General features: G+C 37.7%; 1 long non-coding RNA gene across 2 annotated transcripts; it reads right to left on the bottom strand.

Moving 5' to 3' along the window:
* Positions 1–3,486: 3,486 nt before the first annotated feature.
* Positions 3,487–18,479, bottom strand: LOC110741409. Of its 2 annotated transcripts, XR_004177890.1 has the most exons (3): positions 12,482–18,479; positions 4,122–4,332; positions 3,487–4,028 (listed from the first exon to the last, which is right to left on the bottom strand). It is a non-coding gene; the product is annotated as an uncharacterized LOC110741409 (long non-coding RNA). The 2 variants fall into 2 exon arrangements; XR_002517557.2 differs by lacking the exon at positions 12,482–18,479 and having other exon boundaries at positions 4,122–11,972.
* Between the last annotated feature and the right edge of the window lie 753 nt (positions 18,480–19,232).

Raw genomic sequence — 19,232 nt, 5'->3', positions numbered from 1 at the left:
ATTACTGAAAAAAATTTAAAGACGGAAATAAGCACAATATTTGTTTGTTATAAAAGGCGTTACAATTAAACAGAGAGAGAGAGAAGGAGAAACAACTCTGTCTTGATTCTGCATCTGCTGCTTACCAGAATGACCACACCCTGACTTGTCCCACAGCTCTGTCTGGTCTCAATTCAGTTCCAACTAACTTAACTGTCCTCTTTGTCATTTTCCAGTGACACTCCACAAATTGGCTGCTTGTTACTTTAGAAGCTTCTAATCTCTTGAAACTTTGTATTCTGTACCTACTACCTCCACATTTTGTCTACCCATTCCTTTCTTAATCCCCTTAAAATGTGGGATTATGGTTTCCTGAAAAAAGACCAGACTTTACATCAAATAGAAATGGATTAAAATCTTGGCTTTTAGCTGTGACCTCAGAAAATGCAATTAATCTTCCTAACCTTAAAAACATATATATTGCTGATTGTTCTAAATTGTTTGAGTAATATATGTTCATAAAAAAACTGAAAAAAGATTATACAAGGCAAATGTTCATCAGTTTGGTGTATTTGTCTATGCATATGATACCTGAATAAGTTTTACAAAATGGGAACTAATACAATATTTATTGTCTGCAATTTGCTTTGTTTCTATTTATACTTTCAGTAAATGGTTATTCAGCCTCTGCTTACACATCTATCTATACGGAACAAGAACTACACAATTGCAAAAATAGTCCTTTCCATTGTTGTTGTTTATGGTCATTGTAGTTGATTTTAGAAGGTCCTCTCTATTTGTTTTAAATCTTCCTCACTCTATTTGCATACATTTGACCTATTTCTGTCCTCTAGAACAACACAGATAAATCTAATCCCTTTGCCACATAACAGCCTTTAAACATTAAAAGTAAGCCCTCACTTCTCTCTGACTGTCTTCTTCTTCAAGTTAAACAACTTCAGGGTTTTTTAAATCCATCTTCTCATTCATCATTACTTCTGGATCCTTGGCCATCCTAATAGCAGCACCTGCCAGCTCTTTGGCCTCTCTTACCCCTCGAGACTGCCCTCAGTTCCATCCCTCACCTCTTTTGGTGCAAGCTTATTTCTCCCTAACTTCTACTGAAGTTTTCGCTCTGTTTTCATTTCTCTCCTCAGTTACACTAGCATTTCCTCTAAGAACTGAAACAAGACAAGGATGCCCACTCTTAACATTCTTATTCAACACAGTATTGGAAGCCCTAGCCCAAGCAATTAGGCAAGACAAAGAAATAAAGGACATCCAAATTGGAAAGGAGGAAGTCAAATTGTCCCTGTTTGCAGATGATACGATTTTATATATAGAAAAATCTAATGACTCTACCAAAAAACTCAGCTGATAACAAATTCTGTAAAGTTTCAGAATACAATATCAGTACACAAAAATCAGTAGTATTTCTATACATGAACAATGAACTAGCTGAAAAAGCAATCAAGAAGGCAATCCCATTTACAATAGCTACAAAAACAATAAAATACCAAGGAATAAATGTAACCAAGGAGGTGAAAGACCTCTACAACTAAAACTACAAAATACTGATGAAACAAATGGAAAAGGACATAAACAAATGGAAAGATATCTGCTGCCCAAAGCAACCTATAGATTCAATGCAATGCCTATCAAAATACTAATAACATTCTTCACAGAAATAGAAAAAAAAATCCTAAAATTTATATGGAACCACAAAAGACCCTGAACAGCCAAAGCAATCCTGAACAAAAAGAACAAAGCTGGAGTTATCACACTACCAGACATCAAAGTATACTACAAAGCTATAGTAACCAAAATAGCATGGTACTGGTATAAAAATAGACACACAGATCAATAGAACAGAACAGAGAAACCAGAAGTAATCCACATATCTACAACCACCTGATTTTTAACAAAGATATCAAGAACACTCAGTGGGTAAAGGACAGTCTCCTCAATGAATGGTGCTGGGAAAAACTGGATATCTATATGCAGAAGAATGAAACTATATTCCCATCTCTCACCCTATATAAACATCATTGCAAAGTGGATCAAAAACCTAAATGTAAGACATGAAAAATAGAATTGCTAGAAGAAAACATAGAAGAAATGCTTCAGGACCTTGGTCTGGGCAAAAATTTTCTGAATAATATCTTAAAAACACAGGCAACACAAACAAAAATACACAAATTGGATTATATCAATCCAAAAAGCTTTTGTACAGCAAAGGAAGTAATCAACAGAGTGAAAATACAAACTACAGAATGGAAGAAAATATTTGCAAACTACTCATCTGACAAGGGATTAATATATAGAATATATAAGGAACTCAAACATCTCAACAGTAAAAAAAAAAAAAAAATCCAATTAAAGAGTAGGAAAATGATCTGAACAGACATTTCCCAAAAGAATACATACAAATGGCCAATAAATATATGAAAAAATGCTCAACATCCCTAATCATCAGGAAAATGTGGAATTGAAGCCGCAATGAGGTATCATCTCACCTCAGTTAGGATGACTATTGTCAAAAAGACCAAAAAAAAAAAAAAATGCTGGTAGAGATATGGAAAAAAGGGAATTCTTATACACTGTTGGTGGGAACATAAACTAGTACAACCACTATGGAGGACAGAATGGAGGTTCCTCAAAAAACTACAAATAGAACTATGGATTCAGCAATCCCATTACTAGCAATTTATTCAAAGGAAAGAAAATCATTGTACCAAAGAGATATCTACAGACCATGTTTATTGCAGTACTACTCACAATAGCCAAGTTATTGAATCAACCCAGGCATCCAACAACAAATGAATGGACAAAAAAAATATGGTATATATACACAATGGAATACTATTAAGCCATGAAAGCCAATAAAATGCTGGATGGATGCTCTTGGAGGACACTGTGTTAAGTGAAATAAGATAGGAACAGAAATTTCCTACTAACTCCGCATGTTCTCACTCACATAGAGAAGCTAAAAAAGTTGATCTCATAGAAGTAAAAAGTAGAACAGAGGATACTAGAAGCTAAGAAAAGTAGGGGGAAGGGAGGGATAGGGAGAGAATTGTTAAAGGATACAAAATTATAGCTAGATAGAAAGAATAAGTTCTGGTGTTCCACACCACTATAGGATGACTGGGTATGCTATTTACCCTGATCTGATCACTATACATTATACATATCAAAGCACCAATATGTACCCTATGAATTTTGTACAGTAATTTTTTTATTTAAAAAAAAATAACTTTGAGCAAAGCATCAGAACCCTTAAAAGAGGATATATCTTGTGTTTCTTTTTGTGCAACCTCTACCCACCTACCCATCACCCTTGCCATTATCAATCCAATCTATCTCCAAGTTAGTTTGGTTGACGTAAGTGGCTATTTCCTCTTTTTTTTTAAACCAATACATTTTATGTGCATTGTTTTGATCTTTAAAACATTAGTGACTATGTGTTATGAAGTGAAAAAGTATTATAACATGAAAAGAGAGCTGTTTTTATTGTCTCAGCCCAGTTTTATTTTGTAAATTTGTATGTATATAGTGTAGTTGTTAAAATCGTTACTCTAAGGTTAGACTGCTTAAGTTCAAATCCCAGCCAATTACCAGCTGTGCAACTTCTTTATGCTTCTGTCTCTTCATATGTAACAAGGGGAAAATAGCAACCACCTTATAAGGTTGTTATAAGGATTACATGAGTTACCAGTAATATGTGTAAAATGCCTAGACAGCATCTGGCACTAGGTAAGCATTATGTGTTGGCTATGGTGATGATAATGATGATGACGATGATGATGGTGATGATGATGATGATGGATATAATGACGATGGAGATGATAATGATGACAACACAGGAAAATATACCAGAAAGACATATGCCAATATGTTGTGACTTCTTAATATTTTGAAACAAGATTATTTTTATAATAAAAAAAAATTAGTAGAGAGATACAGGTTCCAGTCCTGTTTCTGCCACTGCTTTTATCTATAGGCTTGGGCAAATCACTTTTCATCTTTCTGTGTTTCAATTTCCTAACCTGTAAAAGGAGAAAGAAAAGGTAGAAGTGCTTACAACAGTGACAGTAATACCATATAATCCTAGAGCCCTTGACATTTTACAAAGCACTTACTTATGCAGTAGCTCATTAGGGAACACACATTAGTATCTCCCATGCTCTCAGCCTCATGTAAAAATCATTTAACCTGATTTGCAAAAACAGCTGACCAGTGTGCTGCAAAACATAAATCTTGACTCTGACCCTAGCCTTCATGTAGTAGAAAGCTTCAAAGGCCTCAATAGCTTATGCATCCCACAATGTTCAACGTGCTGTCTGTAAGATACTGGGAAGAATGAGACAAGAAAAGAATAAAATGAAGGCAATCATATTTATGAAACATCTATAATATAGATCATTATAGTATACACAATCTTTATAACTCATTGAATCTTCACAACAACCTAAGTGGAAGATTTATTTCCCATATTTCAGAGATAGCTTTCTCATAGAGGTTTAATATCAGTGCCCAGGATCACACAGCTACTATATGTGATCATATAGGTCACACATATGAGCTACTATGTGTTCATATAGGATTTATATGAAAGTCTAGCTGAACCCAAGCCCAAGTTCATGCTAAAGTTCTATGCCACCTCACCGAGATTTGAGAGTCACTGGGTTTGGGATGTTGGTTATTGTTTTAACTTTACTGCTAAGCCTCAAGCCCACTGAAGAACTCTGCTAGATAAATGGTACCAAGAATGTAATGCGGTAAGGGAAATTATTTTACTACAAACAACTAGCCTATAGATGGCGACAGCTTTCAATCATTTCGGACCCAGACTGGCACTCATCGTGAAAGTTTTAATCCAAAAATGTCACGTATGTCAAATGCGCCCTGAAATAGCCAGACCTCCCAAGTCTGTCAGGTAGTGACTGAGACAGCTATTGAGCAATGATAATTCTTCCATACCTACGGTACGGTAGAGAACAAACACTTCTGAAGGATGGTCATTGTTTCATATAACAAATATTGGCAGTGAATAAGCTCATGACCCTTTTTTTTCTTCCTTGTTCTTCCTCATTTCTCTTTCACCAACACACTTCTTTGCTCGCCTAACTTGATGAATTATAGCCCCGAGGGCACGTGAGAGTGAAGTCAGCATAATATACATTGCTAAGAAGTTCCGAATCAGTCAAATGGAACTTGACTGCTTCTTCAAAGGAAGTAGCATAAAAAGGAAAGAGCAATTAATTTACTGTGTTTGCCTAACTCCATTAAGTTGGAACGCCTGGCCTTGAATAAGAAAAATCATAATTACATGTTAAGATATATCTGTGTTATCTTCATGTCATCTTAATGAATGCTTACTAGATGCCAGGCACAGTGTACTATATATTATTGCACTTGGGTCTCACAATAATCCTATAAGACAGGCACAGTTATTATACCCATATTGAATGAGGAAACTGAGGCACAAAATTTTACGTAACTTTCCTAATGTCACAGAGAAAAGACAAATGAAAAATGATAGCATAATGATTCATACTCCAGCAGCCTGACTCCAGTGCCCACTTTTTCTTAAAGCAAGATCCTGATTGCCTAAGGACAATGGTGAGATAGGCAGGTATGCACGCCTAAATAAGAACTTTTTTCTTTAATCATTTTCATAATATCTCCCCATCCATTTAATAATCCTATATTCGGAAGTTCGTGTGATGAAAATGGACAAAAGGATTAGAGTATGCTAAAAAGCAAAGGCCACAGTGATTTTGCATGTGAATTTCAGCAGCAGAGTCACCCACCTGTTGGATCACAGACCATACTTGTATTGGAATTGCCCTGAGCTAACTTATGGTGAATCTATTTAAGGGATTAAGTTTTATTCTTCTTATTACTTGTACTCCAAGTCTGGACCATGAGATATATAGCTGTTAAAAAGGAAAGGGAAAGGGAAAACCATCAGCCTATGGAACAAGGCTGTTCCACTGATTTGTTGCAGAGAATAAAGTTCATAAAGCTTTTAACTCCACAGAGGTTCTTCTCTTTCCATAAAGTTACCCTTCCCAAAGCCAAGGACTGAGAAGGAATGACGACAGGAAAACAGGTTCCTTGTTGTCTCAAGTGGCTTATTGACATCTTTGAGATTTTTCAGACTAAGTGACACCCATTTAGCTGGCTATGCCCTTCATAGCAATAATTTTCTTTGGGTACTTTCTCCCTGTTGAGAGGGAGTGAAGTGGGGTGCGGCAGGGAACATACCATAATATGAGTCTCTCTCTCTCTCTCTCTCTCTCTCTCTCTCTCTCTCTCTCTCTCCCTCTCCCCATTTTCACTTTTAGTGCATGTAACATAGGAGTGAGCCTATTCACACAGCTAATTGAAGGTGACTATGTGGTGCAACTAAAAGGCAATGTGGAGAGAATGGCTCATGACAAGGGAGCTAGCAGAGTCCCATCCTGGGCAATTCTCTCGTTTGTTAGAAACATCTGCCAAGAAGGCATGTGATCATCTGAAGAGAGCACAATCCTAGGAGTCAGAAAGTCAGGATCCAAGTGCTACCCATCCTGCAGTTTTAGGCAAGCTCCTTCCCCTGTTGAGACTCCAATTGCCTCCTGTTACAAGACATAAAATCTCATTAGATTGGCAGGAGGAACTAATGAAATCACACACAGGCAGATACATTCTGTAAACTCCAGAGGCCTGTGCCAAATGCTGGCTGTGAGTTTATTTTTCAAAGGTTTGAACTTGCCTCTCACTCTAACCGGGACCTTGTCCTTGATCCTTGAACCTCTTCCCAGGCCCATGAGAGGTAAAAACCTGATATTGCCTTGGGTGTGACCCCAGTCAGTCTGGCTAATAAACATTCCTTCCTGTTTCTCCACAGTGACAAAGGAGGAGGGCAGCAAGGTCCCAGGAGAGTGGCAGGGGCCACACCAAGCGAAGACCTCAGCAGGGGATAGCAAGAGTTTGCTGAAGCTGAGTCAGCCCCCTGTTTTTTTTCCTATTTAAATAATTCACTTGCTAAGGCAAACCAGTCTGAGATGCATGAACCCTCCTCTGCCTCTCCCATGAGCTTCCAAATGAGTTGCTGCTGTTTGTTTTTGTTTTTCCTATTTTCCTTCTCTTTCCTTGGAAACATGATTTCAGGGTTTTCAATTTCACGTTAAGATTCCCCCCACCCACCCTTCATTTAAGTGCCCTGGGAGGAGGGGTTGTCATATCAAAGAAACACTGTGCTGATATTCTTAACTTTGAATATATTTAAATGGCCATGTTAAATAGTTGTTTATATTCCTTAAGCTTCCTTATTGATTTTGCACTCAAGTAGGTTAAATTAAAAATAAACAAAATTTCATAGTATATAATACACTGAGAAGTCTGAGCTCTTTAGAAATTAAGCTCTAAATATGTGAATTTTCTATATCTTAAAAGGTTTATTAAACACTCAAGACTTTTCCACGTCTTTTGAATGGGAATTTCTTCTGCATATATACGATGCATAATATTTTTCTTCATAATAAAATATAGCCTTTTGTTCATTATTAGAAGTCATTCCCCTTACATTCTTTTAACACTCCCAGCTTCCATTTGATCTTCCTCCCATATTTATGTGAGGTCAAGTTTAGTTGAGGCCTTTCTTCCATGTTCTGCTTAATCTTCATGTACATCTGTAGTCATAATATTCTTTTTAGCCAAGTTATTCAGGAAGAATGGTTTTACTGTTTGGTTACATCTGGACAGTTATGACATTCCCCAGTTTAAAACTCCCCAGTAACATCTCACTGTCATTAGAATAGTAACCAAATGTCCTTCCATGACCTACAGGACCTTTTATGGCCTCAGCACTGCCTATTTCTCCAATCAGTCTCCCTTTCATCCACTGTAGTCCCACATTGGCTTTGTCTCTGTCCCTCCAATGGGCCAAGTTGTCTCAAGTTCTCTGTACTTGCCATTGCTACTTCCCTCATTTTCATCTGACTATCTCCTTCTCATTTAGGTCTCGGGTCGAATGTCACCTCCTCAGAGAGGCTATCCCTGACTCCCACTTCAAGCAGGCTGTATCTTCCTTCCTGCTCGATTTACATCCCACTAGTTATAGCACTATCTGAATACTTTTATTTGTTTTCTCATTTACTAGTTTGTATGTACATTATTCTCTGTCAGGTCTGTTATGCGTTGTGAGGGAAAGGCTTTATCTGTTAATTAATGTATCACAGTTTCCAGAACAGCTGTGGCACATAGGACCATTCAGTAATTACTAGTTGAAGAAATAAACCCTGGCTCATCTCTCTACCTACTCAAATGTATATCCATTTGATATACCCCCCCATATCATGGGGAGTCCAGACTGCCTTGTGTCTCATCACACATTGGGTAATCTAGTCCAAATTATCAATTATAAAAGTATCCTCAGATGGTTGTCAAAACAGTAGGAAGCTGATCATGTCCAATATTGTTTGATCCAATTTTGGAAAGAGACAAAGAAGTTAAGAGAATGTTGAGCACACACTCTAATTTATTGGGCAGTTCTTTTCAAACTTTTCCAAGACATAACTAATAGCTGAAAATAGTAAATAATCATGCTTAGCCGAAGGGATTTGAACAGGAGCATAAAGTGGTCCCAAGGGCTAAGTATCTTTGAGTTCTCATGATTCACTTATAAAATTCAGATGAATTTTTCATCCTAATTCATTACATATCTCGGTTTTACTTAATAGAAAAGAAAATTTCCCCAAATTATTACAGATAAAATAAGTCCTCTGACACAATATGCCCTGTTTACCCCCAGAAAACTACCAATAATCCCCAAGTCCATGTGATCCAAGCTGATAATCATGTAGAAATGATTCTGGAAGAACCTTAATGGGAGCACAGGTCCCACCCATGCCTTGCTGGCCCATGTACTTGTTCCCATCTTCACCCAAGAGAGGAAACACTCTGGAACTAGGGCAGCATAAGTGAAGCAGAGTGAAAAGGAATGTGAAGTTTTGAGAAGAAAGAAAAGGCTAAAGTGTTTCTCTTTCTGCATTGCTTTTTTCAGGTTTCTCTTTGGAATCACTTCCCTGCTGTCTTTCTTTCCATTTACTTGGTGATATAAAAGGTTTAAGTCTCCCTTACCCCTGAGAGGGGAGACCCTAGAGTGATCATATATCCCAGTTTTCTCAGAACCACTCTAGTTTATGCATGCGTCCTGGCATAAGTGTTAGTACCCTGTTTTCATTTGTACAAAATATGCTCACTAAGGGACACCTTCCCCACTCTTACCTTCTTGAAAGAATAAGTAGAACCAAACTAAAGAGGTCATGCACAACATGATGTAAATCTTCTTCAGCCTAACTTTAAGCCACCAAGGAAGAGGAGTCCTTTTGACTCAGACACAAAAGCATTTGGAGTCCAAACATTGGTACATACTAATGAAGTTTCCTTTGTCTGATATATCTCTACAGTTGGGCATCTATAATCACCATTTGGTGCTCATTGAAGATTGGGGGTTCAGGATTCAGGACATCTTGCAAATATTATAATAACGTTTCTAAGGAAAAGACAGAAGGGGCAACCAGGATGGTAAGCGAGAATTTGGTTAACTGAAAACCATTGGGCTATGAGTTAAAGTATTTTAAAATAAAGTATGATAAATGGAAGTATTTAGTCAGTAATGCAGCATAAATTTAATTGATTAGCTCTTTCAATGACATGGCTCTTGAAAGCAGGAAAGAAAAGACCATTATCTCATGAATTCACACACAAAAAATTGTTTGATAGTAATTATGACAACTATTGCAAGAATAATAATAGACTGATGGTCTTAGCCGCTGCCTCTGAAATTCATCACCAAGTTTTTTCTGAGTCTATGCTTTCTGTGGCTGCTCCCAGCCAGTTACTAAGCACAGCAGATGTACTAAAGCAAGTTCGTTCCTGAAAGATGCAGTACTCTTCTGGCGGGCAGCTTTGCCTTAAATACTCTCAATCAGCTTTGTCAAAACTTTCTTAAAATTGAAATCTTAAGGGTTTTCTTCTTTGCCTTCCTGTCCTTTCTCCTTCATGGGGATGAGTCTTACATAGCAGCCAGACAGTCTGCCCAGGCTCCTCTAGGTACCTCTCCATTTTCTCCCACAAGGTTTTCCTCAACGAATCTCTTGCACATCTAATTTCATCTTAGCATCTTTCTCTCAGAGGACCTGAACTAACATAGTGATTCAAGTAGAGATAAATATAAGGGGCAGGAAGAATCAGGACTTTTAATGTATTTAGGATTATTTGATCCAAGACCAAGAGGGAGAGTCACAGGTGATTGTAAGAGAAGTTTGACCAGGTATAAGAGGGAACTTTCTGAGAATAACTAGGTCATGACAGAAGTGGTTGTGACAGTGGGAGAGGAGGTTGGAGTAATCAAGGTCTGAAGTTGTTCATTTGCATACTTGATGCTACACAAGTTCCAAAGGCCAATTAGAGAATCTGAAAAGGTTCCATTGTTTTTGGTAACATGTAGAGTTCAGCTGATATATGTGGTTGGATCCTTTTAAAATGACTCAATGTATTTTTATTTGGACTCTATATATAGAGTCCTTTTAAGAGAATTCTATAAATTTTTATTTGGCCCTAGTGGCATGTGGCTTGCAATTTTTACATTTGCGATTACAAGGTCTTGCATAATTAGAAAAAGTAAAACAGAAAGTTGACTATTTGTATCAGATATTGAAATTTTCAGCCAATAGGAACACATTTATTATAAAAGCAGTAACTTACATTTTTATATTCCTTCACCATCTTCAAGTGTGTAGAGCTTTGTATCCCCAATGAGATACAGTAATGTTTGTATAACTGAGTTACACATTGTTTGACATGCTATTACATTTGATCTTACATCTACGTTAAGATCCTGTGAGGCAAGCAGGGCAAAGAGCATTAAAACTCACTTTTGCGAATAATGAAACTGAGGCTTAGGAGAGTTAGCAAATATATGCTAGAGTCCAACCAAGAAACCAGGCTGTAGCAGGCAGAATTTCTAGGAATGACCCCCAAGATTTTATACCCTAGTCTCTGCAGTGTGCGAATGTGATGAGACATCATTGAGTCCTGTGATCGACTATGTTATATAGCATAGTTAACCTTTAAGTAAAAGATTATCCAGAGGGATGTAATCTGATCCCATAAACTCTTAAAAACCTCTTCTGCTGGTGGCAGAAGAGAAAAGAAGTTACAGAGCTGTGACTGAAAGGGAAGTCAGAGATTTTCAAAGAATGAGAAGGATTTGATAGGCCATTGCTGGCCTGAAGATGGAGAGGATTATATGGAAGGCTTGGTAAGGAAATAAATTATGCCAGCAGCCTGAGAGTTTAAAACAGACACAAGCTCCAGTTTGGGAGAACTGCAGCTTCCATTGATACTTTGATTTTGACTTGTGAGATTCTAAGCAGAGAGCCCAGCCAAGCCACACAGTGCCTAGATGTCTGACCCACAGGAATTGCAAGATAATAAATGGGCGTGATTTTAAGCCTCTTAAGTTTGTGGTGACTTGTTATAACGCAATAGAAAACTAATACATCAGTTTTCTCACTTCGTCACTATTTTTATCACATCATCCCTCCTCTTAACCAAACAGCAAGCAGTAAACTGAAGCACAGTACCAACCTTCTAGTTTTGCTGATGTGACTTTGTCTAGAATTAGGTCTTACCTCATTTTCTTTTGTTCTGAACCTGTGGACTTTCACTCATTTTTTTAAGAAGACAAGGCTCTCATTTTTTCACATTGATTACTTTTTGGAAAATATTTCAGGTAAATTATACATAGTTCAAGAAGAAAATATTATAAGATTAATTTTTGCTATAATAGTTTGGAAACACTTTAGAACTCTATAATGTACTAAAAATGTCATGGGGCTTATTTGAGCTATATAGTGAAGAATTACTGTTTTTGTTTGTTTGTTTGTTTGTTTGTTTGTTTTGAGACAGAGTCTCGCTCTCTTGCCCAGGCTGGAGTGCAGTGGCCGGATCTCAGCTCACTGCAAGCTCTGCCTCCCGGGTTCACACCTTTCTCCTGCCTCAGCCTCCCGAGTAGCTGGGACTACAGGCGCCCGCCACCTCGCCCGGCTAGTTTTTGTTTTTTGTTTTTTGTATTTTTTAGTAGAGACGGGGTTTCACCGTGTTAGCCAGGATGGTCTCGATCTCCTGACCTTGTGATCCGCCCATCTCGGCCTCCCAAAGTGCTGGGATTACAGGCTTGAGCCACCGCGCCCGGCCAGAATTACTGTTTTATCTGTCTATTCTACTACCTTCTATAAATTGCACTCCCTTTGTTTTGAGAATGCTTTTCTCACAGTCAAGCCAAGTGGTTCCAAGAAAATATCCATGTTTTTATATAGTCCCATCAGCCACACATAATAGTATATTGGTCCAGAGATGGGCAATATCTCCAATCTGAGACAATCAGACTTTCCCTAGGTAATTTTTAACTTTTCACCAGAAAAACCATAAGCTAATCTCTCACCAGTGGTGGATGTTGTAGGATGTAGAACTCGGGAAATGCTAGCAGCAATGTTTCCTGCCATGTGTGAGAAGCCAATCTACAGTGAAAGAGAAGAAAGTCAAGCCAGGGAGAAAAGCCGGAGCAAGAGTTGGACATAGATCCCTCACAGTGGTTGAACCCCTTGTTTTGGTTGTTCTAGAGTCCAGCTCTATGCTTGTCCTTCAAAATGGTTTGATTGTTCAGTCCTTTCTGGAATTCCATTAACCAGTATGTTTCTTCTCTTACCTTAGTAGTTCAAGATGAGTTTCAGCCACTTACAATCAACAGAGATATGACTCATACAACAGAAAAATTTTACTTTGTTTTCCTTTGAAAATACTTACTGTGGTGGGAAAAACCTCTAGCCAAGAAACTCATCCAAGTTTCTCCAGGACACTTGTGATTCAGCCGGACTTCCATTTTTATTCCTTTCATGTCAAAATCAGAGCTTTAACACTAACTGCCATAGTTACTGGGTTGTTTTTGCTCACTGCCACACCAAACACTCCTTCCAAAATGGTTTGTTCATATAAACACTTTTAACTTTTTAATGCTATCTTGATTATAGCAGCCCATAATTTGTCAGTGTCACATCATAAACATTTACTGGGAGCTTGTCTCACTTATCTTGTTATCTACTTTTGAATTTTTTTAATTGGCACTGAAATTAAATGCATTTATAAGTGTTAGGTATTGTGAAAGAGATTTGGTAGGCTAAAGAGAGAGAGAAAAAAAATGTATTTCATTGTAAAAACCTGTCTTTCTATTTCTACTCATATTCCTAAAGGAAAAATGTTACATCAAATATATATAGATAATGTGAAATTTATAGTTTTCACATTTTGACATCTGATCACTTGTAAGAAAGAGATAATAGTGCCAAGTATGAATTCATTCTCTTGTAATTAGCTAATACTTCACAAATAGAATCATAATATGTGCTTTGGGTGATTTTTTTAAAATGGAAGGCATTAGTCAGACTGAGCTTTGTTGAATCCCTGCTCTTTAGGAAGTTATTTTAAATTGTCCAGACCTTCCTTTTTAAAATAAGGATTCATACAGTATTGTGGTTAAGGATGAAAACTATGGTAACAGACTGCTGAATTCAGACTTTGGCTTCACCACCAACTCACTCCGACATTAAACAAGTTGCTTGGTGACTCTGGGTCTCAGTTTTCTAGTGCATCTTAAGGCAGAAAGTCAAACAGACAGATAGGTACATACATATATATGTCAGGTATGTACAAGAATGTTCAAGGCCACATTGTTCATAACAGCAAAAAAATAAAATAAATAAAATGGGAACAACCCAAATATCCAACAATGGTAGAATAAATTGTAGCAAAGTCATCTAATGGAATATTATTCAGCAATAGCAATGAATAAACTATAGCTACACGCATCAATATTGATGAATCTCAAAATAAAATGTTAATAAATTAATCAAATCTTAGAAAATTCATACTATAGAATTGCATTTACATCAAATTTAAAAACAAGTATAACTAAGCCATGTATTATCTAGGGATATATACATAGATGGCAAAGCTAAAGAAAACAAGTTAATGTTTGGCACAAAATTTGGATAGTGATCACTTTCAAGAGTAGGAGGGGGAAGAGATTGGAGAGGGAATACAGGGCATCTAAAGACAGGTAAAATTGTATTTTTTAAAAATGAGAGAGGTGTATAGGGTTTTTGAATTTTAATTCTTCTATAAACTCTAGATATATGGTTTATGCACTTATACAGGATGATTTCAAGACACAAAAAATAATCATAGTAACTACAACATTTTGAGAAAACTAAACAAGATCCTACATGTTTAGTGACAGTGTGTAGCATATACTAAGCTCTCATTAAAAGATGAGATCCATAGTGATGATGCTATGACATACAGATATTTGTACCACTTGCAAGAAGAAAATACCAAAAAGCAGTGTATCTTCATCTGTGTACGCTGTTGTATTCCAAGACTTCTGGGAATCTATGTTAAATCCACAGTCCTATTAGAATTGTCAAGTTAATGGTTTTCAAACTTTACTCATCCAAGTGATAGTACCAGAAGAGATACCTAGATTTTCAATCACAGCTAAGAAGTCTACCTGGTTAAATAACAGGCACCCAGTGGATGTTCATACTGACAAATATGAGATGTTTAGTTGCCTGATATCAGAGAATTCAGTTCAGCCTTTAAGGAAAAATATGATCAACTAGTAACTATATCTTAGAAGAGAGTAATAGTGGATTAAGTATCTACTTCAAGCTATCATAACTAGGGTCTAGTCATAAAATAATAGAATTGTAAAATTAGTAAATCACCTTAACCATCACCTCACACAATTGCTTATTTATAGCTGAAGAATCTAAGATTCAGGGAAGTCAACTGACTTCTAGTTAACAGTGAGTTTGTTGCAGTGTCAAGACTAGAATACAAGTTAGGATGGAAGCTGCAGAAAGGATCCTACTGTTGGTGTTTATCAGACCAAATAGAAGGAAAGATAGGAGGTCATTGGGAGTGGAAGGGAAAATGAGTATGATTAGGCATGGAAAATCTTGCACCAGCTCCCTTCAAAGGGACCATACCAGTTGAAATCCACTAAAGGTACCCTACAATACAAGCCTGATAAATCACTATTTGGGTAATACTTTTGAATGATCTCATTTAAGGCCAAATTCCTGGAAAAAAAGACAGACACAGCTAATACTAAATGGCATACAACATCTCATACGTAATTTCAGAGAACTCAGCCTCAATCACACTCTTACCTCCATCACCAGCATCTAATACATTTGATGGGCATACAATAAAATACTTGCTCTTACTTACTCTGCTCTTGAACCATGTTTCTCCCTAGCCAGTCACCGATCTAAGGCAGAGTTGGTCATTATTCCTTCAATAAGTACTCACAGGAGACCTATTAGGGTTAAAAGCTCTGTACTAGGCACTAGGAATTTGAAGAAAAGTGTTTAAACAAATTCTATTTACTCTACCCAATCAGGGGAGACGGCGATTTATTCCAAAGAAAAAATAGACCAACAAGAAGTAACTCTGTACAGATGAATCCCCTCAACCCTTATGTGGCAAGGACAATTAAATAAAAGCTCATAAAGAACCTTTGCTTGCTTCAGGACCTTATCAGCTTGAGCCAGCTGATAGGGAAAGTGGGTATTATGGCTGAACTCTTGAACCAGGAAAGGACCAGTCCAAAGTTTCTGTCAGGTGACGACCTGCAAAAGCACTTTCATTCCTTGGCTTATCTTTATGACTGAAGAATGATTGCCTCTTATTTGCTGTAATGCTTAGAAAATATTAAATTGCTGAAGGTGTCCCAAGAGAATTTTTCTTCTAGGGAAAAAAATAATCTCATAAATTCAAGGTTAAATAAAGGAAGACAGCTTAGGTTATCAAACTATGTTTTCATCTTTCAGTTTTGGGGGTTTTCTTTGTTTTATTTTGTTTTGGTTTTGGTTTGGTCTGATGTTCAATGGTTTGGTAGCCTTTGTAACAAGCAAAACAGCTTTTGAACAAAATCTAAACCCTTACCTAACCTTTATATTCTAATCTGTTGTTGCTCTGTGGTGTTTGTAGTAGTCCAAAACAAGGAAGTATGACCTCATCAGTTATTCACTCACTGCTGTTTACCAATTTAGTGAGTTTCACTGGAAATGGACAATTAAATATAATCCATTTGGGAGACTTTTTAAGTTGTGAAACTGCTCAAATTTGTTTCTTTGTAAATGAAAAGGCTGAGTTGTATACCAAGTATTTTTCTAAAGGAATAATTCAGTGTGCAAAGCCAAGTTTAAGCCTCCCTGTTTGTTAAGGGGAGCTAGGTTTGAGATCCTCGTTTAGGACTGTGACCAAACTGTATGATTTTGCACTGGTGTAGCCTAAGTACCTTATAACTTAAATACTGGCACAGCTGAAGACAGAGTCGTAACCATTTATTGTCTATGGCCATACCACCCTGAATGTGCCAGATCTCATCAATAACTATTTATTGAATGACCAAGCAATGTGCATAGACAAGTGTTCAAACCATTAGAGTAATACTCCCTTCTCAACTGATTTATTGTCAGAAATACTGAGTTAAATGGAGTACCCAGTCTACCTAAAAGAAAACAATCAAGAAACAAAAGCTGTTCAATCAAATGCCAATCTCTGGAGCCCACTGGGAGAAGCACTGACTTATTCAAAATGGAGCATCAGGATACAGTAAAGTTACTTTTCAGAGATTAATTCTATTATAAAGAAAACAGAGTAAGAGAGATAGAAGGCCCAAACAAATATATAACAAAAAATACATCTATCAGACAAAGTCACGGCAACTTCTTTTTAATCTCAGAAATTATTTCAGTTTAAGAAAACATAGTCAGAAAAACTAGGATTTGGGGTTGTATGTTGGGTTCTTCATTTTGGTTAACTTTCCCATTGATGGCTGGTTTGTTTCTTAGACCTTGACCCAACAATTCATTGAAGTTCTTTATCTGAGATGTAGAATGCCTTACCTAATATATTCCTCCTCTGTCCTTCTAAGCACATATTGTCCCTCCACAGGAAGTTCACCTAAAACTAAGTAATACAGTCAACAAGTACCTCATGTGGAGATTCCCCCTGGCTGCCTGAAGACCACATCATGATACCAATCTCTTATCCTTTTGGAAGACTATAATGACCAGTCAGTCATTCTTTACAAGACCAGAAAATTGCATGTATGGTTGCAGTGCTGGGTGGAGAAAGTCAGGACAGTAGAAAGCAGCTTTAGGTCATCCGCTCCAAGGCCCCTGATGTGGAAGGAACAATCACCTAGTACACATAAATGATCATTGTAATCCCCAGTACAAGGACTCAGGGTGTGGGAAAGGAAGCTCAGCTTGGAATTTGAAAGCTAGAATTGCAAGGTAAGAGATCTGAGAGTTTCAAGTGGGGAGGGTTTCCAGCATTTCAGAGGAGGCTGCTTTGTTTGTTTTCAGTCTAGACTGAGAGTGCAAAGGCTTAGGAAATATGCTTTAGGTTTGAAGACACCCTGGGGTTGTTTTCTTTCTCCACTTAGAGCCCTGGGTAATAATGCACATGCCACAATGCCTGCACTCAGAGCTGACTAAGGCTACCGATGTTACCTCTCTTTCTCTCCACGCCCAATCAGTAATGAAGGATGATTACCACTGGCTTCTTAGAACCACTTTCACATCGCCCACACTACTGATGTCTTCGATATTTCAGATGTCTCAGTATTTCTCACCTGAATTAGAGCAACCATCTTCTAACTGATCTCCCTGCTGCCAGCATCTGATCTGCACTCCATACTACCTTCTAAAGAGCAAATTTGACCACAAGACTTCCCTGTTTAAAAAGTTTTAGTGGCATCTGATAGCCTTTACTATGAAATGCAGACTATCCTAGTACAGTTTCTGATAAGACCATTACCTTGGTTCGAATCCTGTCTTTGCTACTTATCAACTTGGGAAAGTTTCCTAACCTGTTTGATCTTACATTTCCTCATTTATAAAATGAGATAACATTAGTCCTGTTTCATAAGTTTGTTGTTAAGATCCAATGAGATACTCCTTTTAAAGAGTTTAGCACTGTATTTAGTTTTCCGTAACTTTTGGTTATTATTACTATTGTTATTTTACCACCTTATTATTAATAGCTACAAAAGCCTTCCCAAAAACTGGCCCCTTCTCCTTCCCCAGTTATGTACTTTACTACTGGTTCATCAATAATCACAGCTTTTATATATGAAGTGTCTACTTTGTGCCAGTCCCTTATGCCAAGGCATTTACATATATTATTTAATCTTTAACAACTTTCCAAATTAGTACTAGCACCTTCACTTTACAAATAAGAAAGCTGAGAATCAAGAGTCAAACAACTTGGGCTGGCCACAGTGGCTCATGCCTGTAATCCCAGCACTTTGGGAAGCCAAGGCAGGCAGATCACCTGATTTCAGGAAATCCAGACCAGTCTGGCCAACATGGTGAAACCTCATCTCTACTGAAAATACAAAAATTAGGCTGGGTGCAGTGGCTCATGCCTGTAATCCCAGCACTTTGAGAGGCCAAGGCAGGTGGATCACAAGGTCAAGGGTTCGAGACCAACCTGGCCAACATGGTGAAACCCCGTCTCTATAAAGAATACAAAAATTAGCCTGGCATGGTCGTGCGTGCCTGTACTCCCAGCTACTCAGGAGGCTGAGGCAGGAGAATGGCTTGAACCTGGAGGCGGAGGTGCAGTGAGCTGAGTTCATGCCACTGCACTCCTGCCTGGGTGACAGAGCAAGACTCTGGCTCGAAAAAAAAAAAAAAAAAAGATTATCCAGATGTAGTGGCAGGCACCTGTAATCCCAGCTACTCAGGAGGCTGAGGCATGAGATTCGCTTGTATCCAGGAGGCAGAGGTTGCAGTGAGCCAAGATCGTGCCATTGCACTCCAGCCTGGGTGACAGAGCAAGACTCTGTCTCAAAAAACAAAAGAGTCAAACAACTTAACCAAAGTAACCCAGTTAGTAAGTGATAGAGTCCATAGTTGAAATCAAAGCACATCGTGCTCCAAATCTGCTTTTTATGACTACACTATGCTGTCTTTATCACACTTTTCAGAAAATTGCCACAACAGTATTTCTGGGCCCACATGCTTTTTCAGGACATTAGCATTTCTCCATTCAGAGGTGAAATTTATGCTCCCTCCTGAACCTGGGCAGGATCTTATAACCACCTCAACACAAGAGCG

The sequence above is a fragment of the Papio anubis genome, chromosome 13 (genome assembly GCF_008728515.1).
Source record: "Papio anubis isolate 15944 chromosome 13, Panubis1.0, whole genome shotgun sequence".
Taxonomy (NCBI): Eukaryota; Metazoa; Chordata; class Mammalia; order Primates; family Cercopithecidae; genus Papio; species Papio anubis.
Note: the sequence above shows the minus strand (reverse complement) of the source record. Positions and strands in the feature narration are given on the sequence as shown.